Source organism: Ambystoma mexicanum, chromosome 5p, assembly GCF_040938575.1.
Source record: "Ambystoma mexicanum isolate Mex_15411 chromosome 5p, UKY_AmexF1_1, whole genome shotgun sequence".
Lineage (NCBI taxonomy): Eukaryota > Metazoa > Chordata > Amphibia > Caudata > Ambystomatidae > Ambystoma > Ambystoma mexicanum.
In genome coordinates, this window is record NC_090930.1 from 114,750,425 (window position 1) to 114,774,184 (window position 23,760).

A 23,760-nucleotide genomic window follows, 5' to 3' on the forward strand; every position below is an offset into this window, starting at 1 on the left:
CTTAATTGCAAAAATATGGAGAGATGCGAACTGCCTTTCACGAAGAAAGCGAAAGACACATGGCAAGGATATTTTGACTAATCCATGAAGAGCTGTACTGATATTCCCTAAAACCACAGTGCACAGTATCTTAAAGGAAATACCAGAATTGTGTGCCGAAGCATCTGCAGTGAAACAGAATTCATTTTAGGTGTAAAATAAATCAAATGTCATTTCCTTTTTCCTCTAAAATGACAACCTGCAAACAGAAATGTTCACCAACACCACTAAAAGTGTGAATATGATGTTCTTATCTAACAATGTATGCCAGGGACAAATGGGTAGTGACACGTATATATTACATGGCCACAGCAGTGGCCATGTAGTTATGGTTAAGTTGCTGTTTCCATAGGAAGAGCACTTTTTGTGCGGCTTATAACTTCGCTCCCCCTGGACGAATCCTCACCAACCTTTGCAAAAAAAGTATATGGCCCACTCTGAATTTTTTTGCAAAGTTTGGTGAGGTTTGGTCCAGGGGGGGCAAAGTTGTAGGGGGGGTCCCAAAACTTTTTTTTTTCCCATAGACATAATGGGAAACAACTTTGCTCACGCCTACAGCCCAAACGGCTGGACGGATTTACACCAAATTTGCAGCAGGAGCGGCGGCTTGGTCCCGAAAGCGTGCTTTTTTTATTTGGTCAAAATCCGTCCAGTAGTTTTAAAAAAAAAGACAAAAATGTAAGTGAAAAAAATGTGTGATATCTGTGTCCGCTTCGTGGACACACTTCCCTGTTCGCTCCGCGGACAGGACGGGGATTGAGCAAGCGACTTGCGTGATGTCAGTGGACACCTGACGTGCTCGCCCATTGGCTGCAGTAAAGCGTGCCGTGCGTCTTATTTTCAGAGATGCCCGCCATCTTAGTTTATTGTTTGTATATTGGCATCTGTGCAAGCTCTGCTGTGACTTCAGACTTCACAAGTGATTATCACACCGTAACAAGTGAAAATTCCGATGCGATAAGATCAGAGGACAGCGGGGCCTCCAATGGGGCTGTGTGAGGTTCATGTGGATTACACTTCCTGAACATCCCAGGCTGCTGCAGACTTGCATGAGACACGCCATCGGTACACGGTGGCCTGCGGAGGACTCAGGAGTGGATATCCCGTTCCCCCCACCCCCGCTCATTACCCGTGTCTCCCTCCTGTATCCCCCCACCCCCTGCTCATTACCTGTGTCTCCCTCCTGTACCCCCCACCCCCGCTCATGCTCGTGTCTCTCTCCTGTTGCCCCCCACACCCCGCTCATGCCCTGTGTCTCACCTGTTCCCCCCACCCCCTGCTCATGCCCCGTGTCTCCCCTGTTCCCCCCAACCCCCGCTCATGCCCCGTGTCTCCCTCCTGTATCCCCCCACCCCCGCTCATTACCTGTGTCTCCCTCCTGTACGCCCCCACCCCTGCTTATGCCCGTGTCTCTCTCTTATTTCCCCCCACCCTCGCTCATGTCCCGTGTCGCCCATGTTCCCCCCACCCCCTCGCTCATGCCCCGTGTCTCCCTCGTGTTTCCCCCCAACCCCTGCCCCTTGTCTCCCCTGTTCCCCCCACGCCCGTTCATGCCCCGTGTCTCCCTCCTGTTCCCTCCACCCCCCTCTCATGCCCGGTGTCTCCCTCCTGTTGCCCCCACCCCCCGCTCATGCCCTGTGTCTCTCTCCTGTTACCCCCCACTCATGCCCCGTGTCTCCCCTGTTCCCCCACCCCCTGTTCATGCCCCGTGTCTCCCTCCTGTTGCCCCCCACACCCCGCTCATGCCCCGTGTCTCTCTCATGTTACCCCCCAACCCCCGCTCATGCCCTGTGTCTCCCTCTTGTTGCCCCCCACCCACCATGCCCCGTGTCTCCCTCGTGTTCCCCCCACCCCCCGCTCATTCCCCGTGTCTCCCTTGTGTACCCCCAACCCCCGCTCATGCCCCGTGTCTCCCCGCTGTTGCCCCCCACCCCCTGCTCATGCCCCGTGACTCTCTCCTGTTGCCACCCACCCCCAGTCATGCCCAGTGTCTCCCTGCTGTTGCCCCCCACCCCCCGCTCATGCCCCGTGTCTCCCCTGTTCCCCCCCACCCCTGCTCATGCCCCATGTCTCCCTCCAGTATCCCCCCACCCCCACTCATTACCCGTGTCTCCCTCCTGTACCCCCCACCCCTGCTCATGCCCGTGTCTCTCTCTTGTTTCCCCCACCCCCCGCTCATGCCCCGTGTCTCCCCTATACCCCCCACCCCCCCGCTCATGCCCAGTGTCTCCCTCGTGTTCCCCCCACCCTCTGCGCTTTCTCTCTCCTGTTCCCCCCACCCTCGTTCATGCCCTGTGTCTCCCTCCTGTTCCCCCCACCCCCCTCTCATGCCCCGTGTCTCCCTCCTGTTGCCCCCAACCCCCTGCTCATGCCCTGTGTCTCTCTTCTGTTACCCCCCACCCCCCGCTCATGCCCCGTGTCTCCCTACTGTTCCCCCCAACCCCGCTCATGCCCCGTGTCTCCCTCCTGTTGCCCCCACCCCCTGCTCATGCCCCGTGTCTCTCTCCTGTTACCCCCCACCCCCGCTCATGCCCCTTGTCTCCCTCTTGTTGCCCCCCACCCACCATGCCCTGAGTCTCCCTCCTGTTCTCCCCACCCCTTCTCTCATGCCCCGTGTCTCCCTCTTGTTGCCCCCCACCCCCCACTCATGACCCGTGTCTCCCTCGTGTTCCCTCCACCCCCCGCTCATGCCCCGTGTCTCCCTGTTGTTGCCCCCACCCCCTGCTCATGCCCCGTGTCTCTCTCCTGTTGCCCCCCACCACCCAGTCATGCCCAGTATCTCCCTGCTGTTGCCCCCCACCCCCTGCTCATGCCCCGTGTCTCTCTCCTGTTACCCCCCACACCCCTCTCATGCCCCGTGTCTCCCTCGTGTTCCCCCACCCCCTGCTCATGCCCCGTTTCTCCCTGCTGTTGCCCCCCACCCCCCTCTCATGCCCCGTGTCTCCCTCCTGTTGCCCCCCCACTCATGCCCTGTGTATCTCTCCTGTTACCCCCCACCCCCTGCTCATGCCACGTGTCTACCTCTTGTTGCCCCCACCCCCCTCATGCCCCGTGTCTCCCCTGTTCCCCCACCCCGCGTTCATGCCCCGTGTCTCCCTCCTGTTCCCCCATCCCCCGCTCATGCCCCGTGTCTCCCTCCTGTTGCCCCTACCCCTCGCTCATGCCCCATGTCTCTCTCCTGTTACCCCCCACCCCCCGCGCATGCCCTGTGTCTCCCTCTTGTTGACCCCCACCCACCATGCCCCATGTCTCCCTCCTGTTCCCCCACCCCTCGCTCATGCCCCGTGTCTCCCTCTTGTTGCCCCCACCCCCTGCTCATGCCCCGTGTCTCCCTCGTGTTCCCCGCACCCCCCGCTCATGCCCCGTGTCTCTCTGCTGTTGCGTCCCACCCCCTGCTCATGCCCAGTGTCTATCTCCTGTTGCCCCCAGTCATGCCCAGTGTCTCCCTGCCGTTGCCCCCCACCCGCTGCTCATGCCCCGTGTTTCTCTCCTGTTACCCCCACACCACTTGCATGCCCTGTGTCTCCCTTGTGTTCCCCCACCCCCCGCTCATGCCCCGTTTCTCCATGCTGTTGCCCCCCCACACCCCTCTCATGCTTCGTGTCTTCCTCCTGTTGAACCCCCCTGCTCATGCCCCATGTCTCCCTGCTGTTCCCCCCACCCCTGCCCCTTGTCTCCCCTGTTCCCCCCACCCCGGTTCATGCCCCGTGTCTCCCTCTTGTTCCCCCCACCCCCCTCTCATGGCCCGTGTCTCCCTCCTGTTACCTCCCACCCCCCGCTCATGCCCCGTGTCTCCCCTGTTCCCCCCCACCCCCGTTCATGCCCCGTGTATCCCTCCTGTTGCCCCCCACACCCCGCTCATGCCCCGTGTCTCTCTACTGTTACCCCCCACCCCCGCTCATGCCCTGTGTCTCCGTCTTGTTGCCCCCCACCCACCTCTCATGCCCCGTGTCTCCCTGCTGTTGCCCCCCTCCCCCGCTCATGCCCCGTGTCTCTCTCCTGTTACCCCCCCACCCCCCTCTCATGCCCCGTGTCTCTCTCTGGTTACCCCCCACCCCCCACTCATGTCCGTGTCTCTCTCCTGTTACCCCCACCACCCTCTCATGTCTTTTGTCTCCCTGCTGTTGCCCCCCGCTAATGCCCCGTGTCTATCCCCTGTTACCTCCTACCCCCACTCATGCCCCGTGTCTCCTTGCTGTTGCCCCCCACCCTTGGTCATGCCCCATGTCTCTCTCCTGGTACCCACCCACCCCCCGGTCATGGCGTGTCTCCCTGCTGTTGCCCCCACCCCCGCTCATACCCCGTGTGTCTCTCCTGTTACCCCCACCCCCCTCTCATGCCCCGTGTCTCCCTCCTGTTCCCCCACCCCCCGCTCATGCCCCGTGTCTCCCTCCTGTTGCCCCTACCCCTCGCTCATGCCCCATGTCTCTCTCCTGTTACCCCCCACCCCCCGCGCATGCCCTGTGTCTCCCTCTTGTTGACCCCCACCCACCATGCCCCATGTCTCCCTCCTGTTCCCCCACCCCTCGCTCATGCCCCGTGTCTCCCTCTTGTTGCCCCCACCCCCTGCTAATGCCCCGTGTCTCCATCGTGTTCCCCGCACCCCCCACTCATGCCCCGTGTCTCTCTGCTGTTGCGCCCCACCCCCTGCTCATGCCCAGTGTCCATCTCCTGTTGCCCCCAGCCCCCAGTCATGCCCAATGTCTCCCTGCCGGTGCCCCCCACCCACTGCTCATGCCCCGTGTTTCTCTCCTGTTACCCCCACACCCCTTGCATGCCCTGTGTCTCCCTTGTGTCCCCCCATCCCCCGCTCATGCCCCGTTTCTCCCTGCTGTTGCCCCCCCACACCACTCTCATGCCCCGTGTCTTCCTCCTGTTGAACCCCCCTGCTCATGCCCCATGTCTCCCTGCTGTTCCCCCCAACCCCTGCCCCTTGTCTCCCCTGTTCCCCCCACCCCTGTTCATGCCCCGTGTCTCCCTCCTGTTCCCCCCACCCCCCTCTCATGGCCCGTGTCTCCCTCCTGTTACCTCCCACCCCCCGCTCATGCCCCGTGTCTCCCCTGTTCCCCCCCACCCCCGTTCATGCCCCGTGTATCCCTCCTGTTGCCCCCCACACCCCGCTCATGCCCCGTGTCTCTCTACTGTTACCCCCCACCCCCGCTCATGCCCTGTGTCTCCGTCTTGTTGCCCCCCACCCACCATGCCCCGTGTCTCCCTCGTGTTCCCCCATCCCTCACTCATGCCCCGTGTCTCCCTCTTGTTGCCCCCCACCCCCCGCTCATTCCCCGTGTCTCCCTCGTGTCCCCCCACCCCCCGCTCATGCCCCGTGTCTCCCTGCTGTTGCCCCCCACCCCCTGCTCATGCCCCATGACTCTCTCCTGTTGCCCCCCACACCCCGCTCATGCCCCGTGTCTCTCTCCTGTTACCCCCCACCCCCCGCTCATGCCCCGTGTCTCCCTCTTGTTGCCCCCCACCCACCATGCCCCGTGTCTCCCTCCTGTTCCCTCATCCCCCGCTCATGCCCCGTTTCTCCCTCCTGTTGCCCCTACCCCTCGCTCATGCCCCATGTCTCTCTCCTGTTACCCCCCACCCCCCGCGCATGCCCTGTGTCTCCCTCTTGTTGACCCCCACCCACCATGCCCCATGTCTCCCTCCTGTTCCCCCACCCCTCGCTCATGCCCCGTGTCTCCCTCTTGTTGCCCCACCCCCTGCTCATGCCCCGTGTTTCCCTCGTGTTCCCCGCACCCCCCGCTCATGCCCCGTGTCTCTCTGCTGTTGCGCCCCACCCCCTGCTCATGCCCAGTGTCTATCTCCTGTTGCCCCCAGCCCCCAGTCATGCCCAGTGTCTCCCTGCCGTTGCCCCCCACCCGCTGCTCATGCCCCGTGTTTCTCTCCTGTTACCCCCACACCCCTTGCATGCCCTGTGTCTCCCTTGTGTTCCCCCACCCCCCGCTCATGTCCCGTTTCTCCCCGCTGTTGCCCCCCCACACCCCTCTCATGCCCCGTGTCTTCCTCCTGTTGAACCCCCCTGCTCATGCCCCATGTCTCCCTGCTGTTCCCCCCACCCCCTGCCCCTTGTCTCCCCTGTTCCCCCACCCCTGTTCATGCCCTGTGTCTCCCTCCTGTTCCCCCCACCCCCCTCTCATGGCCCGTGTCTCCCTCCTGTTACCCCCCACCCCTGTTCATGCCCTGTGTCTCCCTCCTGTTCCCCCCACCCCCGTTCATGCCCCGTGTATCCCTCCTGTTGCCCCCCACACCCCGCTCATGCCCCGTGTCTCTCTACTGTTACCCCCCACCCCCGCTCATGCCCTGTGTCTCCGTCTTGTTGCCCCCAACCCACCTCTCATGCCCCGTGTCTCCCTGCTGTTGCCCCCCTCCCCCGCTCATGCCCCGTGTCTCTCTCCTGTTACCCCCACCACCCTCTCATGTCTTTTGTCTCCCTGCTGTTGCCCCCCGCTAATGCCCCGTGTCTATCCCCTGTTACCCCCTACCCCCGCTCATGCCCCGTGTCTCCTTGCTGTTGCCCCCCACCCTTGGTCATGCCCCATGTCTCTCTCCTGGTACCCACCCACCCCCCGGTCATGGCGTGTCTCCCTGCTGTTGCCCCCACCCCCGCTCATACCCTGTGTGTCTCTCCTGTTACCCCCACCCCCCTCTCATGCCCCGTGTCTCCCTCCTGTTCCCCCACCCCCCGCTCATGCCCCGTGTCTCCCTCCTGTTACCCCCACCACCCTCTCATGTCTTTTGTCTCCCTGCTGTTGCCCCCCGCTAATGCCCCGTGTCTATCCCCTGTTACCCCCTACCCCCGCTCATGCCCCGTGTCTGCTTGCTGTTGCCCCCCACCCTTGGTCATGCCCCATGTCTCTCTCCTGGTACCCACCCACCCCCCGGTCATGGCGTGTCTCCCTGCTGTTGCCCCCACCCCCGCTCATACCCTGTGTGTCTCTCCTGTTACCCCCACCCCCCTCTCATGCCCCGTGTCTCCCTCCTGTTCCCCCACCCCCCGCTCATGCCCCGTGTCTCCCTCCTGTTGCCCCTACCCCTCGCTCATGCCCCATGTCTCTCTCCTGTTACCCCCCACCCCCCGCGCATGCCCTGTGTCTCCCTCTTGTTGACCCCCACCCACCATGCCCCATGTCTCCCTCCTGTTCCCCCACCCCTCGCTCATGCCCCGTGTCTCCCTCTTGTTGCCCCCACCCCCTGCTCATGCCCCGTGTCTCCCTCGTGTTCCCCGCACCCCCCGCTCATGCCCTGTGTCTCTCTGCTGTTGCGCCCCACCCCCTGCTCATGCCCAGTGTCTATCTCCTGTTGCCCCCAGCCCCCAGTCATGCCCAGTGTCTCCCTGCCGTTGCCCCCCACCCGCTGCTCATGCCCTGTGTTTCTCTCCTGTTACCCCCACACCCCTTGCATGCCCTGTGTCTCCCTTGTGTTCCCCCACCCCCCGCTCATGCCCCGTTTCTCCCTGCTGTTGCCCCCCCACACCCCTCTCATGCCCCGTGTCTTCCTCCTGTTGAACCCCCCTGCTCATGCCCCATGTCTCCCTGCTGTTCCCCCCACCACCTGCCCCTTGTCTCCCCGGTTCCCCCCACCCCTGTTCATGCCCCGTGTCTCCCTCCTGTTCCCCCCACCCCCCTCTCATGGCCCGTGTCTCCCTCCTGTTACCTCCCACCCCCCGCTCATGCCCCGTGTCTCCCCTGTTCCCCCCCACCCCGTTCATGCCCCGTGTATCCCTCCTGTTGCCCCCCTCACCCCGCTCATGCCCCGTGTCTCTCTACTGTTACCCCCCACCCCCGCTCATGCCCTGTGTCTCCGTCTTGTTGCACCCCACCCACCATGCCCCGTGTCTCCCTCGGGTTCCCCCCACCCCTCACTCATGCCCTGTGTCTCCCTCTTGTTGCCCCCCAACCCCCGCTCATTCCCCGTGTCTCCCTCGTGTTCCCCCCACCCCCCGCTCATGCCCTGTGTCTCCCTGCTGTTGCCCCCCACCCCCTGCTCATGCCCCGTGACTCTCTCCTGTTGCCCCCCACACCCCGCTCATGCCCCGTGTCTCTCTCCTGTTACCCCCCACCCCCCGCTCATGCCCCGTGTCTCCCTCTTGTTGCCCCCCACCCACCATGCCCCATGTCTCCCTCGTGTTCCCCCCCACCCCGTTCATGCCCAGTGTCTCCCTCGTGTTACCCCCCACCCCCGCTCATGCCCCGTGTCTCCCTCTTGCTGCCCCCCACCCTCTGCTCATGCCCCGTGTCTCCCTGCTGTTGCCCCCCACCCCCTGCTCATGCCCCGTCACTTGCTGCTGTTGCCCCCCACCCTCCGCTCATGCCCCGTGTCTCCCTGCTGTTCCCCCCACCCCCTGCCCCTTGTCTCCCCTGTTCCCCCCACCCCCGTTCATGTCATGCCCCATGTCTCCCTCCTTTTCCCCCCACCCCCCTCTCATGGCCCGTGTCTCCCTCCTGTTGCCCCCCACCCCCCGCTCATGCCCTGTATCTCTCTCCTGTTACCCCCCACTCCCCGCTCATGCCCAATGTCTCCCCTGCTCCCCCCACCCCTGTTCATGCCCCATGTCTCCTTCCTGTTGCCCCCCACCCTCCGCTCATGCCCCGTGTCTCCCTCTTGTTGCCCCCCACCCACCATGCCATGTGTCTCCCTCGCGTTCCCCCACCCCTCGCTCATGCCCCGTGTCTCCCTCTTGTTACCCCCACCTCCTGCTCATTCCCCGTGTCTCCCTCGTGTTCCCCCCACCCCCGCTCATGCCCCGCGTCTTCCTGCTGTTGCCCCCACCCCCTGCTCATGCCCGTGACTCTCTCCTGTTGCCACCCACCCCCAGTCATGCCCAGTGTCTCCCTGCTGTTGCCCCCCACCCCCCACTCATGCCCCGTGTCTCCCCTGTTCCCCCCCACCCCCGCTCATGCCCCGTGTCTCCCTCCTGTATCCCCCCACCTTCACTCATTACCCGTGTCTTCCTCCTGTACCCCCCCACCCCCGCTCATCCCCCTGTCTCTCTCTTCTTTCCGCCCACCCTCCGCTCATGCCCCGTGTCTCCCCTGTTTCCCCCAGCCCCCCGCTCATGCCCCGTGTCTCCCTCGTGTTCCCTCCACCCCCTGCGCCTTGTCTCTCCTGTTCCCCCCACCCCCGTTCATGCCCGTGTCTCCGTCCTGTTCCCCCCACCCACCTCTCATGCCCCGTGTCTCACTCCTGTTGCTCCACAACCCCCGCTCATGCCCTGTGTCTCTCTCCTGTTACCCCCCACCATCCGCTCATGCCCTGTGTCTCCCTCTTGTTGCCCCCCACCCCCCTCATGCCCCGTGTCTCCCCCGTTCCCCCACCCCCCGTTCATGCCCCGTGACTCCCTCTAGCTGCCCCCACCCCCCGCTCATGCCCATTGTCTCTCTCCTGTTACCCCATCCCCCGCTCATGCCCCGTGTCTCCCTCTTGTTGCCTTCCACCCACCATGTCCCGTGTCTCCCTCGTGTTCCCCCCACCCCCGTTCATGCCCAGTGTCTCCCTCGTGTTACCCCCCACCCCCCGCTCATGCCCCGTGTCTCCCTCTTGTTGCCCCCCACCCTCTGCTCATGCCCCGTGTCTCCCTGCTGTTGCCCCCCACCCCCTGCTCATGCCCCGTCACTTTCTGCTGTTGCCCCCCACCCTCCGCTCATGCCCCGTGTCTCCCTGCTGTTCCCCCCACCCCCTGCCCCTTGTCTCCCCTGTTCCCCCCACCCCCGTTCATGCCCCGTGTCTCCCTTCTTTTCCCCCCACCCCCCTCTCATGGCCCGTGTCTCACTCCTGTTGCTCCCCAACCCCCGCTCATGCCCTGTGTCTCTCTCCTGTTACCCCCCACCATCCCCTCATGCCCTGTGTCTCCCTCTTGTTGCCCCCCACCCCCCTCATGCCCCGTGTCTCCCCCTTTCCCCCACCCCCCGTTCATGCCCCGTGACTCCCTCCAGTTGCCCCCACCCCCCGCTCATGCCCCGTGTCTCTCTCCTGTTACCCCATCCCCTGCTCATGCCCCGTGTCTCCCTCTTGTTGCCTCCCACCCACCATGTCCCGTGTCTCCCTCGTGTGCCCCCCCACCCCCGTTCATGCCCAGTGTCTCCCTCGTGTTACCCCCCACCCCCCGCTCATGCCCCGTGTCTCCCTCTTGTTGCCCCCCACCCTCTGCTCATGCCCCGTGTCTCCCTGCTGTTGCCCCCCACCCCCTGCTCATGCCCCGTCACTTTCTGCTGTTGCCCCCCACCCTCCGCTCATGCCCCGTGTCTCCCTGCTGTTCCCCCCAACCCCTGCCCCTTGTCTCCCCTGTTCCCCCCACCCCCGTTCATGCCCCGTGTCTTCCTCCTTTTCCCCCCACCCTCCTCTCATGGCCCGTGTCTCCCTCCTGTTGCCCCCCACCCCCCGCTCATGCCCCATCTCTCCCTTGTGTTACCCCCACCCCCGCTCATGCCCCATGTCTCTCTCCTGTTGCCCCCCACCCCCCAGTCATGCCCAGGGTCTCCCTGCTGTTGCCCCCCACACCCTGCTCATGCCCCGTGTCTCTCTCCTGTTACCCCCCACACCCCTCTCATGCCACGTGTCTCCTTCGTGTTCCCCCACCCCCGCTCCTGCGCCATTTCTCCCTGCTGTTGCCCCCACCCCCCTCTCATGCACGTGTCTCTCTCCTGTTGCCCCCCACCCCCTGCTCATGCCCTGTGTCTCTCTCCTGTTACCCCCCACCCCCGCTCATGCCCCGTGTCTCCCTTTTGTTGCCCCCCAAACCCCCTCATGCCCCGTGTCTCCCCTGTTCCCCCCACCCCCGTTCATGCCCCGTGTCTCCCTCCTGTTCCCCCCACCCCCCGCTCATGTCCCCTCTCTACCTCCTGTTGACCCCGCCGCCCGCTCGTGCCCCATGTCTCTCTCCTGTTGCCCCCCACCCCCCGCTCATGCCCCGTGTCTCCCTCTTGTTGCCCCCCACCCACCATGCCCCATGTCTCCCTCCTGTTCCCCCCACGCCTCGCTCATGCCCCGTGTCTCCCTCTTGTTGCCCCCCACCCCCCGCTCATGCCCCGTGTCTCCCTTGTGTTCCCCCCATCCCCCGCTCATGCCCCGTGTCTCCCTGCTGTTGCCCCCCACCCCCTGCTCATGCCCCGTGTCTCTCTCCTGTTGCCCCCCACCCCCCAGTCATGCCCAGTGTCTCCCTGCTGTTGCCCCCTACCCCCTGCTCATGCCCCGTGTATCTCTCCTGTTACCCCCCACACCCCTCTCATGCCCCGTGTCTCGCTCGTGTTCCCCCACCCCCTGCTCATGTCCCGTTTCTCCCTGATGTTGCCCCCCTCACCCCGCTCATGCCCCGTGTCTCCCCTGTTTACCCCACCCCCCATTCATGCCCCATGTCTCCCTCGTGTTCCCCCCACCCCCTGCGCCTTGTCTCTCCTGTTCCCCCCACCCCCGTTCATGCCCCGTGTCTCCGTCCTGTTCCCCCCACGCCCCGCTCATGCCTTGTGTCTCTCTCCTGTTACCCCCCACCACCCACTCATGCCCTGTGTCTCCCTCTTGTTGCCCCCCACCCCCCATGCCCCGTGTCTCCCCTGTTCCCCCACCCCCTGCTCATGTCCCGTTTCTCCCTGATGTTGCCCCCTCACCCCGCTCATGCCCCGTGTCTTTCTCCTGTTGAACCCCACCCCCCGCTCATGCCCCGTGTCTCTCTCCTGTTATCCCCGACCCCCCGTTCATGCCCCGTGTCTCTGTCGTGTTCCCCCCACCCCCCGCTCATGCCTCGTGTCTCCCTGCTGTTGCCCCCACCCCCCGCTCATGCCCTGTGTCTCCCTCGTGTTCCCCCCACCCCCCGCTCATGCCCTGTGTCTCCCTCCTGTTGCCCCCACCCCCCACTCATGCCCCGTGTCTCTCCCCTGTTACCCCCACCCCTGCTCATGCCCCGTGTCTATCTCCTGTGACCCCCCACTCCCCGCTCATGCCCCGTGTCTCCCTGCTGTTGCCCCCCACCCCCGGTCATGCCCCGTGTCTCTCTCCTGTTGCCCCCAACCCCCCGCTCATGCCCTGTGTCTCTCTCCTGTTACCCCCCTCCCCCCGCTCATGCCCCGTGTCTCCCTCTTGTTGCCCCCCCAACGCCCCATCATGCCCCGTGTCTCCCCTGTTCCCCCCACCCCCGTTCATGGCCCTTGTCTCCCTCCTGTTCCCCCCACCCCCCGCTCATGTCCTGTGTCTCCCTCCTGTTGCCCCCACCCCCTGCTCATGCCCAGTGTCTCTCTCCTGTTACCCCCCACCCCCCGCTCATGCCCCGTGTCTCCCTCTTGTTGCCCCCCACCCACCATGTCCCGTGTCTCCCTCCTGTTCCCCCCACCCCTCGCTCATGCCCTGTGTCTCCCTCTTGTTGCCCCCACCCCCTGCTCATGCCCGTGTCTCCCTCCTGTTCCCCCCACCCCCCTCTCATGGCCCGTGTCTCCCTCCTGTTACCTCCCACCCCCCGCTCATGCCCCGTGTCTCCCCTGTTCCCCCCCACCCCCGTTCATGCCCCGTGTATCCCTCCTGTTGCCCCCCACACCCCGCTCATGCCCCGTGTCTCTCTATTGTTACCCCCCACCCCCGCTCATGCCCTGTGTCTTCGTCTTGTTGCCCCCCACCCACCATGCCCCGTTTCTCCCTCGTGTTCCCCCCACCCCTCACTCATGCCCCGTGTCTCCCTCTTGTTGCCCCCCACCCCCCGCTCATTCCCCGTGTCTCCCTCGTGTTCCCCCCACCCCCCGCTCATGCCCCGTGTCTCCCTGCTGTTGCCCCCCACCCCCTGCTCATGCCCCGTGACTCTCTCCTGTTGCCCCCCACACCCCACTCATGCCCCGTGTCTCTCTCCTGTTACCCCCCACCCCCCGCTCATGCCCCGTGTCTCCCTCTTGTTGCCCCCCACCCACCATGCCCCGTGTCTCCCTCGTGTTCCCCCCCACCCCCTTTCATGCCCAGTGTCTCCCTCGTGTTACCCCCCACCCCCCGCTCATGCCCCGTGTCTCCCTCTTGTTGCCCCCCACCCTCTGATCATGCCCCGTGTCTCCCAGCTGTTGCCCCCCACCCCCTGCTCATGCCCCGTCACTTGCTGCTGTTGCCCTCCACCCTCTGCTCATGCCCCGTGTCTCCCTGCTGTTCCCCCTACCCCCTGCCCCTTGTCTCCCCTGTTCCCCCCACCCCCGTTCATGCCCCATGTCTCCCTCCTTTTCCCCCCACCCCCCTCTCATGGTCCGTGTCTCCCTCCTGTTGCCCCCCACCCCCCGCTCATGCCCTGTATCTCTCTCCTGTTACCCCCCACTCCCCGCTCATGCCCAATGTCTCCCCTGCTCCCCCCCACCCCTGTTCATGCCCCATGTCTCCCTCCTGTTGCCCCCCACCCCCCGCTCATGCCCCGTGTCTCCCTCTTGTTGCCCCCCACCCACCATGCCATGTGTCTCCCTCGCGTTCCCCCACCCCTCGCTCATGCCCGGTGTCTCCCTCTTGTTGCCCCCACCCCCTGCTCATTCCCCGTGTCTCCCTCGTGTTCCCCCCACCCCCGCTCATGCCCCGTGTCTCCCTGCTGTTGCCCCCCACCCCCTGCTCATGCCCGTGACTCTCTCCTGTTGCCACCCACCCCCAGTCAAGCCCAGTGTCTCCCTGCTGTTGCCCCCCACCCCCACTCATGCCGCGTGTCTCCCCTGTTCCCCCCACTTCCCCGCTCATGCCCCGTGTCTCCCTCCTGTATCCCCCCACCTTCACTCATTACCCGTGTCTTCCTCCTGTACCCCCCACCCCCGCTCATCCCCCTGTCTCTCTCTTGTTTCCGCCCACCCTCCGCTCATGCCCGTGTCTCCCCTGTTTCCCCCACCCCCCGCTCATGCCCCGTGTCTCCCTCGTGTTCCCTCCACCCCCTGCGCCTTGTCTCTCCTGTTCCCCCACCCCCGTTCATGCCCGTGTCTCCGTCCTGTTCCCCCCACCCACCGCTCATGCCCCGTGTCTCCCTCCTGTATCCCCCCACCTTCACTCATTACCCGTGTCTTCCTCCTGTACCCCCCACCCCCGCTCATCCCCCTGTCTCTCTCTTGTTTCCGCCCACCCTCCGCTCATGCCCGTGTCTCCCCTGTTTCCCCCACCCCCCCGCTCATGCCCCGTGTCTCCCTCGTGTTCCCTCCACCCCCTGCGCCTTGTCTCTCCTGTTCCCCCTACCCCCGCTCATGCCCCGTGTCTCCCTCGTGTTCCCTCCACCCCCTGCGCCTTGTCTCTCCTGTTCCCCCACCCCCGTTCATGCCCGTGTCTCCGTCCTGTTCCCCCCACCCACCGCTCATGCCCCGTGTCTCCCTCCTGTATCCCCCCACCTTCACTCATTACCCGTGTCTTCCTCCTGTACCCCCCACCCCCGCTCATCCCCCTGTCTCTCTCTTGTTTCCGCCCACCCTCCGCTCATGCCCGTGTCTCCCCTGTTTCCCCCACCCCCCCGCTCATGCCCCGTGTCTCCCTCGTGTTCCCTCCACCCCCTGCGCCTTGTCTCTCCTGTTCCCCCTACCCCCGCTCATGCCCCGTGTCTCCCTCGTGTTCCCTCCACCCCCTGCGCCTTGTCTCTCCTGTTCCCCCACCCCCGTTCATGCCCGTGTCTCCGTCCTGTTCCCCCCACCCACCGCTCATGCCCCGTGTCTCCCTCCTGTATCCCCCCACCTTCACTCATTACCCGTGTCTTCCTCCTGTACCCCCCACCCCCGCTCATCCCCCTGTCTCTCTCTTGTTTCCGCCCACCCTCCGCTCATGCCCGTGTCTCCCCTGTTTCCCCCACCCCCCCGCTCATGCCCCGTGTCTCCCTCGTGTTCCCTCCACCCCCTGCGCCTTGTCTCTCCTGTTCCCCCTACCCCCGTTCATGCCCGTGTCTCCATCCTGTTCCCCCCACCCACCTCTCATGCCCCGTGTCTCACTCCTGTTGCTCCCCAACCCCCGCTCATGCCCTGTGTCTCTCTCCTGTTACCCCTCACCATCCGCTCATGTCCCGTGTCTCCCTCGTGTTCCCCCCACCCCGTTCATGCCCAGTGTCTCCCTTGTGTTACCCCCCACCCCCCGCTCATGCCCCGTGTCTCCCTCTTGTTGCCCCCCACCCTCTGCTCATGCCCCGTGTCTCCCTGCTGTTGCCCCCCACCCTCTGCTCATGCCCCGTCACTTTCTGCTGTTGCCCCCCACCCTCCGCTCATGCCCCGTGTCTCCCTGCTGTTCCCCCCACCCCCTGCTCCTTGTCTCCCTTGTTCCCCCCACCCCCGTTCATGCCCCGTGTCTCCCTCCTTTTCCCCCACCCCCCTCTCATGGCCCGTGTCTCCCTCCTGTTGCCCCCCACCCCCCGCTCATGCCCCATCTCTCCCTCGTGTTACCCCCACCCCCGCTCATGCCCCGTGTCTCCCTGCTCTAGCCCCACACCCCCTGCTCATGCCCCATGTCTCTCTCCTGTTGCCCCCCACCCCCCAGTCATGCCCAGGGTCTCCCTGCTGTTGCCCCCCACACCCTGCTCATGCCCCGTGTCTCTCTACTGCTACCCCCCACACCCCTCTCATGCCACGTGTCTCCCTCGTGTTCCCCCACCCCCCGCTCATGCGCCATTTCTCCCTGCTGTTGCCCCCACCCCCTCTCATGCACGTGTCTCTCTCCTGTTGCCCCCCACCCCCTGCTCATGCCCTGTGTCTCTCTCCTGTTAACCCCCACCCCCCGCTCAAGCCCCGTGTCTCCCTTTTGTTGCCCCCCACCCCCCCTCATGCCCCGTGTCTCCCCTGTTCCCCCCACCCCCGTTCATGCCCCGTGTCTCCCTCCTGTTCCCCCCACCCCCCGCTCATGTCCCCTCTCTACCTCCTGTTGACCCCGCCGCCCGCTCGTGCCCCATGTCTCTCTCCTGTTGCCCCCCACCCACCGCTCATGCCCCGTGTCTCCCTCTTGTTGCCCCCCACCCACCATGCCCCGTGTCTCCCTCCTGTTCCCCCCACCCCTCGCTCATGCCCCGTGTCTCCCTCTTGTTGCCCCCCACCCCCCGCTCATACCCCGTGTCTCCCTTGTGTTCCCCCCACCCCCCGCTCATGCCCCGTGTCTCCCTGCTGTTGCCCCCACCCCCTGCTCATGCCCCGTGTCTCTCTCTTGTTGCCCCCCACCCCCCAGTCATGCCCAGTGTCTCCCTGCTGTTGCCCCCACCCCCTGCTCATGCCCCGTGTATCTCTCCTGTTACCCCCCACACCCCTCTCATGCCCCGTGTCTCGCTCGTGTTTCCCCACCCCCTGCTCATGTCCTGTTTCTCCCTGATGTTGCCCCCCTCACCCCGCTCATGCCCCGTGTCTCCCCTGTTTCCCCCACTCCCCCATTCATGCCCCGTGTCTCCCTCGTGTTCCCCCCACCCCCTGCGCCTTGTCTCTGCTGTTCCCCCCACCCCCGTTCATGCCCCGTGTCTCCGTCCTGTTCCCCCACCCCCCGCTCATGCCCTGTGTCTCTCTCCTGTTACCCCCCACCACCCACTCATGCCCTGTGTCTCCCTCTTGTTGCCCCCCACCCCCCATGCCCCGTGTCTCCCCTGTTCCCCCAACCCCTGCTCATGTCCCGTTTCTCCCTGATGTTGCCCCCCTCACCCCGCTCATGCCCCGTGTCTTTCTCCTGTTGAACCCACCCCCGCTCATGCCCCGTGTCTCTCTCCTGTTATCCCGGACCCCCCGTTCATGCCCCGTGTCTCTGTCGTGTTCCCCCCACCCCCCGCTCATGCCTCGTGTCTCCCTGCTGTTGCCCCCCACCCCCCGCTCATGCCCTGTGTCTCCCTCGTGTTCCCCCCACCCCCCGCTCATGCCCTGTGTCTCCCTCCTGTTGCCCCCACCCCGCACTCATGCCCCGTGTCTCTCCCCTGTTACCCCCACCCCTGCTCATGCCCCGTGTCTATCTCCTGTGACCCCCCACTCCCCGCTCATGCCCCGTGTCTCCCTGCTGTTGCCCCCCACCCCCGGTCATGCCCCGTGTCTCTCTCCTGTTGCCCCTAACCCCCCGCTCATGCCCTGTGTCTCTCTCCTGTTACCCCCCTCCCCCCGCTCATGCCCCGTGTCTCCCTCTTGTTGCCCCCCCACCCCCCATCATGCCCCGTGTCGCCCCTGTTTCCCCCACCCCCGTTCATGCCCCTTGTCTCCCTCCTGTTCCCCCCACCCCCCGGTCATGTCCTGTGTCTCCCTCCTGTTGCCCCCACCCCCTGCTTATGCCCCGTGTCTCTCTCCTGTTACCCCCCACCCCCCGCTCATGCCCCGTGTCTCCCTCTTGTTGCCCCCCACCCACCATGCCCCGTGTCTCCCTCCTGTTCCCCCCACCCCTCGCTCATGCCCTGTGTCTCCCTCTTGTTGCCCCCCACCCCCTGCTCATGCCCCGTGTCTCCCTTGTGTTCCCCCCACCCCCTGCTCATGCCCCGTGTCTACCTGCTGTTGCCTCCCACCCCCTGCTCAAGCCCCGTGTCTCTCTCCTTTTGCCCCCCACCCCCCAGTCATGCCCAGTATCTCCCTGCTGTTGCCCCCCACCCCCTGCTCATGCCCCTTGTCTCTCTCCTGTTACCCCCCACACCCCTCTCATGCCCTGTGTCTCGCTCGTGTTCCCCCACCCCCTGCTCATGTCCCGTTTCTCGCTGATGTTGCCCCCCTCACCCCGCTCATGCCCTGTGTCTCTCTCCGGTTGAACCCCACCCCCCGCTCATGCCCCGTGTCTCTCTTCTGTTACCCCGACCCCCCGTTCATGCCCCGTGTCTCCGTCGTGTTCCCCCCTAACCCCCGCTCATGCCCCGTGTCTCCCTGCTGTTGCTCCCCACACCCCACTAATGCCCCGTGTCTCTCTCCTGTTACCCCCACCCCACGCTCATGCCCCATGTCTATCTCCTGTTACCCCCACTCCCTGCTCAGGCCCCGTGTCTCCCTTGTGTTCCCCCCACCCCCGCTCGTGCCCCGTGTCTCCCTGCTGTTGCTCCCCACCCCCGGTCATGCCCCGTGTCTCCCTGCTGTTGGCCCCCACCCTCCACTCATGCTTCGTGTCTCTCTCCTGTTGCCCCCCACCCCCCGGTCATGCCCCATGTCTCCCTGCTGTCGCCCCCCCACCCCCCGCTCATGCCCCGTGTCTCTCTCCTGTTGCCCCCCACGCCTCGCTCATGCCCCGTGTCTCCCTGCTGTTACCCCCACCCCCCCTCATGCCCCGTGTCACTCTCCTGTTACCCCACCCCCTCTTATGCCCCGTGTCTCCCTCGTGTTCCCCCCATGCCCGCTCATGCCCCATTTCTCCCTGCTGTTGTACCCCACCCTCTGCTCATGCCCCATGTCTCCCTGCTGTTGCCCCCACCCCCCGCTCATGCCCCGTTTCTCTCTCCTGTTACCCCCATCCCCCTCTCATCATGCCCCGTGTCTCTCTCCTGTTACCCCCCACCCTCGGTCATGCCCCGTGTCTCCCTGTTGTTGCCCCCCACACCCCGCTCATGCCCCGTGTCTCTCTCCTGTTAACCGGCACCCTTCGCTCATGCCCCGTGTCTCCCTGATGTTGCCCCCCACCCCCCGCTCATGCCCCGTGTCTCCCTGCTGTTGCCCCCCACCCCCTGCTCATGCCCCGTGTCTCTCTCTTGTTGCCCCCCACCCCCCAGCCATGCCCAGTGTCTCCCTGCTGTTGCCCCCCACCCCCTGCTCATGCCCCGTGTATCTCTCCTGTTACCCCCCACACCCCTCTCATGCCCCGTGTCTCGCTCGTGTTCCCCCACCCCCTGCTCATGTCCTGTTTCTCCCTGATGTTGCCCCCCTCACCCCGCTCATGCCCCGTGTCTCCCCTGTTTCCCCCACCCCCCCATTCATGCCCCGTGTCTCCCTCGTGTTCCCCCCACCCCCTGCGCCTTGTCTCTGCTGTTCCCCCCACCCCCGTTCATGCCCCGTGTCTCCGTCCTGTTCCCCCACCCCCCGCTCATGCCCTGTGTCTCTCTCCTGTTACCCCCCACCACCCACTCATGCCCTGTGTCTCCCTCTTGTTGCCCCCCACCCCCCATGCCCCGTGTCTCCCCTGTTCCCCCAACCCCTGCTCATGTCCCGTTTCTCCCTGATGTTGCCCCCCTCACCCCGCTCATGCCCCGTGTCTTTCTCCTGTTGAACCCCACCCCCGCTCATGCCCCGTGTCTCTCTCCTGTTATCCCGGACCCCCCGTTCATGCCCCGTGTCTCTGTCGTGTTCCCCCCACCCCCCGCTCATGCCTCGTGTCTCCCTGCTGTTGCCCCCCACCCCCCGCTCATGCCCTGTGTCTCCCTCGTGTTCCCCCCACCCCCCGCTCATGCCCTGTGTCTCCCTCCTGTTGCCCCCACCCCGCACTCATGCCCTGTGTCTCTCCCCTGTTACCCCCACCCCTGCTCATGCCCCGTGTCTATCTCCTGTGACCCCCCACTCCCCGCTCATGCCCCGTGTCTCCCTGCTGTTGCCCCCCACCCCCAGTCATGCCCCGTGTCTCTCTCCTGTTGCCCCCAACCCCCCGCTCATGCCCTGTGTCTCTCTCCTGTTACCCCCCTCCCCCCGCTCATGCCCCGTGTCTCCCTCTTGTTGCCCCCCCACCCCCCATCATGCCCCGTGTCGCCCCTGTTTCCCCCACCCCCGTTCATGCCCCTTGTCTCCCTCCTGTTCCCCCCACCCCCCGGTCATGTCCTGTGTCTCCCTCCTGTTGCCCCCACCCCCTGCTCATGCCCCGTGTCTCTCTCCTGTTACCCCCCACCCCCCGCTCATGCCCCGTGTCTCCCTCTTGTTGCCCCCCACCCACCATGCCCCGTGTCTCCCTCCTGTTCCCCCCACCCCTCGCTCATGCCCTGTGTCTCCCTCTTGTTGCCCCCCACCCCCTGCTCATGCCCCGTGTCTCCCTTGTGTTCCCCCCACCCCCTGCTCATGCCCCGTGTCTACCTGCTGTTGCCCCCCACCCCCTGCTCAAGCCCCGTGTCTCTCTCCTTTTGCCCCCCACCCCCCAGTCATGCCCAGTATCTCCCTGCTGTTGCCCCCCACCCCCTGCTCATGCCCCTTGTCTCTCTCCTGTTACCCCCCACACCCCTCTCATGCCCTGTGTCTCGCTCGTGTGCCCCCACCCCCTGCTCATGTCCCGTTTCTCGCTGATGTTGCCCCCCTCACCCCGCTCATGCCCTGTGTCTCTCTCCGGTTGAACCCCACCCCCCGCTCATGCCCCGTGTCTCTCTTCTGTTACCCCGACCCCCCGTTCATGCCCGTGTCTCCGTCGTGTTCCCCCTAACCCTCGCTCATGCCCCGTGTCTCCCTGCTGTTGCTCCCCACACCCCACTAATGCCCCGTGTCTCTCTCCTGTTACCCCCACCCCACGCTCATGCCCCATGTCTATCTCCTGTTACCCCCACTCCCTGCTCAGGCCCCGTGTCTCCCTTGTGTTCCCCCCACCCCCGCTCATGCCCCGTGTCTCCCTGCTGTTGCTCCCCACCCCCGGTCATGCCCCGTGTCTCCCTGCTGTTGGCCCCCACCCTCCACTCATGCTTCGTGTCTCTCTCCTGTTGCCCCCCACCCCCCGGTCATGCCCCATGTCTCCCTGCTGTCGCCCCCCCACCCCCCGCTCATGCACCGTGTCTCTCTCCTGTTGCCCCCCACGCCTCGCTCATGCCCCGTGTCTCCCTGCTGTTACCCCCACCCCCCCTCATGCCCCGTGTCACTCTCCTGTTACCCCCACCCCCTCTTTTGCCCCGTGTCTCCCTCGTGTTCCCCCCATGCCCGCTCATGCCCCATTTCTCCCTGCTGTTGTACCCCACCCTCTGCTCATGCCCCATGTCTCCCTGCTGTTGCCCCCACCCCCCGCTCATGCCCCGTTTCTCTCTCCTGTTACCCCCATCCCCCTCTCATCATGCCCCGTGTCTCTCTCCTGTTACCCCCCACCCTCGGTCATGCCCCGTGTCTCCCTGTTGTTGCCCCCCACACCCCGCTCATGCCCCGTGTCTCTCTCCTGTTAACCCCCACCCTTCGCTCATGCCCCGTGTCTCCCTGATGTTGCCCCCCACCCCCCGCTCATGCCCCGTGTCTCCCTGCTGTTGCCCCCCACCCCTCAGTCATGCCCCGTGTCTCTCTCCTGTTGCCCCCCACCCCTCGGTCATGCCCTGTGTCTCCCTGCTGTTGCCCCCACCCCCTGCTCATGCCCCGTGTCTCTCTACTGTTACCCTCCACCCCCTCTCATGCCCTGTGTCTCCCTCGTGTTCCCCCCATGCCCGCTCATGCCCCATGTCTCCCTGCTGTTGTACCCCACCCTCTGCTCATGCCCCATGTCTCCCTGCTGTTGCCCCCACCCCCCGCTCATGCCCCGTTTCTCTCTCCTGTTACCCCCATCCCCCTCTCATCATGCCCCGTGTCTCTCTCCTGTTACCCCCCACACTCGGTCATGCCCCGTGTCTCCCTGTTGTTGCCCCCCACACCCCGCTCATGCCCCGTGTCTCTCTCCTGTTAACCCCCACCCTTCGCTCATGCCCCGTGTCTCCTTGATGTTGCCCCCCACCCCCCGCTCATGCCCCGTGTCTCCCTGCTGTTGCCCCCCACCCCTCAGTCATGCCCCGTGTCTCTTTCCTATTGCCCCCCACCCCTCGGTCATGCCCTGTGTCTCCCTGCTGTTGCCCCCACCCCCCGCTCATGCCCCGTATCTCTCTGCTGTTGTCCCCCGCTCATGCCCCGTGTCTCTCTCCTGTTACCCCATCCCCCTCTCATGCCCCGTGTCTCTCTCCTGTTGCCCCCCACCCCCGGTCATGCCCCGTTTCTCCCTGCTCTTGCCCCCCTCCCCCCGCCCATGCCCCGTGTCACTCTACTGTTTCCCCCAACCCCTGGTCATGCCCGTGTCTGCCAGCTGTTGCCCCCGCTCCCCGCTCATACCCCGTGTCTTTCTCATGTTACCCCCACCCCCCTCTCATGCCCCGTATCTCTCTCCCGTTGCCCCGCCACGCCCGGTCATGCCCCGTGTCTCCCTGCTGTTGCCCCCCACACCCCGCTCATGCCCTGTGTCTCTCTCCTGTTACCCCCCACCCCCCGGTCATTCCCCGTGTCTCCCTGCTGTTGCCCCACACACCCCGCTCATGCCCCGTGTCTCTCTCCTGTTGCCCCCCACCCCCGCTCTTGTCTCCTGTCTCCCCTGTTCCCCCTACCCCCGCTCATGCCCCGTGTCTCCCTGCTGTTGCCCCCCACCCCCCGCCCGCTCATGCCCTGTGTCTCTCTCTTGTTACCCCCACCCCCATCCATGCCCCGTGTCTCTCTCCTGTTTCCCCCCACCCTTTGGTCATGCCCCGTGTCTCCCTGTTGTTGCCCCTCACCCCCTGCTCATGCCCCGTGTCTCCCTGCTGTTGCCCCCACCCACCGCTTTTTCCCGTGTCTCTCTCCTGTTACCCCCGAACCCTGCTCATGCCCCGTGTCTCTCTCCTGTTGCCCCCCACCCCTCACTCATGCCCCGTGTCTCTCTCCTGTTACCGCCCACCCCCCGCTCATGCCCCGTGTCTCTCTCCTGTTGCCCCCAACCCCCACTCATGCCCCGTGTCTCTCTCCTGTTACCCCCAGCCCCCTCTCATGCCCCATGTCTCCCTGCTGTTGCACCCCCACCCTCCACTCATGCCCCGTGTCTCCTTGCTGTTGCCCCCCTCCCCCCGCTCATGCCCCGTGTCTCTCTCCTGTTACCCCTGCACCGCCCTCTCATGCCCTGTGTCTCTCTCTGGTTACCCCCCACCCCCCACTCATGCCCGTGTCTATCCCCTGTTACCCCCCACCCCCACTCATGCCCCGTGTCTCCCTGCTGTTGCCCCCCACCCCCCGCTCATGCCCCGTGTCTCCCTGCTGTTGCCCCCCACCCCCGCTCATGCCCCATGTCTCTCTCCTATTACCCCACACCCACTCTCATGCCCTGTGTCTCCCTCGTGTTCCCCCACCCCCTGCTCATGCCCCGTGTCTCCCTGCTGTCGCCCCCACCCCCATTGCATGCACCGTGTCTCTCTCCTGTTACCCCCACCCCCCTCTCATGCCCCGTGTCTCTCTCCTGTTGCACCCCACCCCCCGGTCATGCCCTGTTTCTCCCTGCTCTTGCCCCCTCCCCCCGCTCATGCCCCGTGTCTCTCTCCTGGTACCCACCCACCCCCCGGTCATGGCGTGTCTCCCTGCTGTTGCCCCCACCCCCTCTCATGCCCCGTGTGTCTCTCCTGTTACCACCACCCCCCTCTCATGCGCCGTGTCTCTTTCCTGTTGCCCCCCAACCCCCGGTCATGCCCGTGTCTACCTGCTGTCGCCCCTACCCTCCGCTCATGCCCCGTGTCTCTCTCCTGTTACCCCAACCCCCTGTCATGCCCTGTGTCTCCCTGCTGTTGCCCCCCACCTCCTGCTCATGCCCCATGTCTCTCTCTCCTGTTGCCCCCCACACCCGCTCATGCCCCGTGTGTCTCTCCTGTTACCCCCACCCCCCTCTCATGCCCCGTGTCTCTCTCCTGTTGCCCCCCAACCCCCGGTCATGCTCGTGTCTACCTGCTGTTGCCCCTACCCCCAGCTCATGCCCCGTGTCTCTCTCCTGTTACCCCAACCCCCTGTCATGCCCCGTGTCTCTCTCCTGTTTCCCCCCACCCTCCGGTCATGCCCCGTGTCTCCCTGCTGTTGCCCCTCACCCCCTGCTCATGCCCGTGTCTCCCTGCTGTTGCCCCCCACCCACCGCTTTTTCCCATGTCTCTCTCCTGTTACCGCCGACCCCCGCTCATGCCCCGTGTCTCTC